The sequence below is a fragment of the Sinocyclocheilus grahami genome, unplaced genomic scaffold, assembly GCF_001515645.1.
Source record: "Sinocyclocheilus grahami isolate Dianchi unplaced genomic scaffold, SAMN03320097.WGS_v1.1 scaffold47.1, whole genome shotgun sequence".
Classification (NCBI taxonomy): domain Eukaryota; kingdom Metazoa; phylum Chordata; class Actinopteri; order Cypriniformes; family Cyprinidae; genus Sinocyclocheilus; species Sinocyclocheilus grahami.
Genome location: NW_015505226.1, coordinates 2,313,295 through 2,316,361, shown reverse-complemented (window position 1 = coordinate 2,316,361; position 3,067 = coordinate 2,313,295). Strand labels below are relative to the sequence as shown.

Sequence of the window (3,067 nt, the reverse complement as noted above, 5' to 3'; positions counted from 1 at the left end):
TAAAAAGACAGTATAAGTCATTATAATCCGTAATTATGTTCCACTGGATGCAACAAATGCCTCGTTTACAATGGGTTTTAATGTTTTTGTCTCGTCGCTCTGGCCGGACAGGGCATCAAAATATGGTAAGGGGCGTAACATTTCCGTCACACGCTTGAGGTATTCGGCCAATCACAACGCACTAGATAGCTGGCCAATCAGAGCACACCTCGCTTTTCAGACCGATGAGCTTTGTAAAAATCGATGCATTTCAGAAAGGCAGGGCATAGAGGAGAAACAATAATGTACAGTATGTGGAAAATAATGTGTTTTTTTAACCTTAAACCGCATAAACACATTTTATTACACCAAATACACAAAATTATGTTCTTTTTAGCAACATCATATGACCCCTTTAAAATTCCCCCAAATTAGGATTTAAATAAAAAAAAGTTAAATTAGATTTTTATCAATTATTGTAAGAAAAAGTGTTCTATTTCTACTTTCTTATTTTAATCTCTATCTATCTATCTATCTATCTATCTATCTATCTATCTATCTATCTATCTATCTATCTATCTATCTATCTATCTATCTATCTATCTATCTATCTATCTATCTATCTATAAATTTTTATTATATATCTATATCTATTTTTTATACCCCCCCCATTGTTATGAAATATAAAATATTAATAGTGTATATAATAGGCCATTTTTATGTTTATTTTTATCTATCACATTCATAAATAAAGAAGGAGAAAGAGGGTGACTTGAGATTGGGAGTCGAAGTAAGGAGAAAGTGAGCATGTCAGCAGCAGAAATGCTGGGTTTGCTGTTTGTGTTGGTTTAATCCTTTCTTTTGTTAGGAGAACATTATTCACACAGGGAAGCCCTCCCCTTGGGCCCAGTGGGGAGCTTAACACTGCTCCAAGATAAACTGTTTGCCCTCTATAGCAGAGCCAACATTCACAGTCACTCATACCAGTGTGTACTGCAAGCGCTGAGAAAAAATTTTATGATTTCTGATATTCCACTTCCATTTAAAAGATGGAAAATCAGAGCTGTCAGGTTAAATGTCTGTTGTTTTGGTTTCTGGTCTATGGCTTGATTTTTCTCTTTGGTGTATTTTTAAAGGCCCTAGCCCAGCTGCAGCTCATCGACTACATCGGGGAGCAGACAGCAGTGTTGATAAAAGTGAGTATTTGCTCCAGAAGTATTTGGTACTTTAATACTTTGGGGGGATTTCACTAGGAATTTATATTTGCATGGGCTGTCTGTGTTGCTTTGGTGCTCGACTCACTAAAGGTGTTATGCAATCAGCACAAAATCTATCCAAAAAGTGGTATTAAAATATGTATGTGGTATATGATACAGGTATAAGGTATGTGATACGATCACAAGTGGGAAGGCGACACATGCTGTTTAGACCTTGATGTAACATGCTTCAGATGTGTCTCCTGTGACCACTCATGATCGGATTTTGAGGGAAAGGTCTGTTTCTGCCTCAGTGTAAAAACCAAGGCTCCTGAAAAAGTGGACGGGCGCTGTTTTACTCTATATCTTCTTTCATACATGGACCATAATTCTGAGAGCTTGCATTAACACACTTAAAAAAAAAAACAATGTCAACCAGCCAAATGAACCTCATTAAATAATGTGGCTGGCTCAAATTATTGTTATCTTTGATCCAATAGTAGGGTTGTGTGGGCCATAAATAGAGAGATTTCCAGAGGTCTGGAGGTGTCCAGCTCTGCCTGGCTGGCAATCACACTCTGATAGACCTGTCAGTTTGTGTTTGCTGTGTGGGCCTATTACAATCAGAGTAATTATTCATGACAGGTGCTGCTGTGGGGCTCTGATGCATTCAATCCAATCAGCAGCACCAGGACCCCCAAAATCTGACCATGTAGATGAACAACCAAAGAGAGAAATAGTGGGGAAATGACTGAAATAAAACCGTGTTCTAATAAACAGCATTCCTACATGCTTATGTAAAAGCTATGGTGCGTTTTCACATACGTTATAGCTGGATTGAAAACAGGCATATGGTGAAGAGTGTGTGTTTATGTCTGTTTGTGTACATGTGTTGTTTTGTGTTTCGGTTTATGAAAGCAACAGAGCATGAAATAATGAATCCAATGTGACTGTGTCATGAACACATTGTCTGCAAACCCTCCCACCTTTGTGTTGGCATCTATGTGCCTGTGTGTGCATGCGTTTGGTTGTGACATATTTTATTGTTATCTTCTCTCCCAGGCAGTGCCAGAGGATGAGCGGTTGGCCATCGCCATCATTTTGGTCATGTGGGTCTCAGCACTGGCCTCCTCTCTTATAGACAACATTCCCTTCACTGCCACTATGGTAAGGAACAGACATACTCCTTCAGGCATTTGCACACAAACACAAAGATATGGTGAAACAAAACTAGCTCTAAATCTCACTCTAGTTTGTCTGACATCTTAGTACAATGGCCTTTTTTTAGTACTTGGACTTGAAAGAAGGCCTTTATTTGATAAAAAAAACTTTTCTATATTTTTAAATGTAATTTATTCCTCTAATATGCTCTAATATCCTCTGATTTGCATATTAGAGGAATACATTTCCTATGTTTATCAATTTTGAAAATAGCTTTGTGGCTTAATATTTATGTGGATACCATGATACATTTTTTCAAGATTTTAATTGTTTTTGTGATGCAATTAAAATTATATTAAATTAAATTATTCATTTAAATTAAATTATTTTTTGTAAAAATAAATTGACATTAATATATAAAAATATATATTATTAGATGCTGAAATTGCTCACCATTTTGCTTAAATTTCACTTTATTTAATCACCTTTTTGATGTTCCCTGCAATAGGCCTATAGGCAAAGTCTTTTATACAACAGTTCTGTGAACAAGAAGTTATGTAATGCGTAATATGCAGTCACTTGATCATTATCACAAAATAAGACAAGATTATCAGGCCTCTGATGTGAGCCAGGAGGGTCTTGGATGATTCTGAAGCAATTTATGTAATGATAATGACTCGAGTCCCTTAACTTGAGGGTCTGTCATATCTTGCCTATAGGGAGCCTGAATT

General features: G+C 36.5%; 1 long non-coding RNA gene across 1 annotated transcript in view; it reads left to right on the top strand.

Annotated features, from left to right (window-relative positions):
* LOC107582841 (uncharacterized) overlaps nucleotides 1-2,336 on the top strand; it is a 3,594-nt gene extending 1,258 nt beyond the window's left edge. The window contains exons 2-3 of the long non-coding RNA XR_001608979.1: nucleotides 1,116-1,175; nucleotides 2,238-2,336. This is a non-coding gene — a long non-coding RNA (uncharacterized lncRNA). The remainder of the gene's footprint in view (nucleotides 1-1,115; nucleotides 1,176-2,237) is intronic.
* Nucleotides 2,337-3,067: the final 731 nt, after the last annotated feature.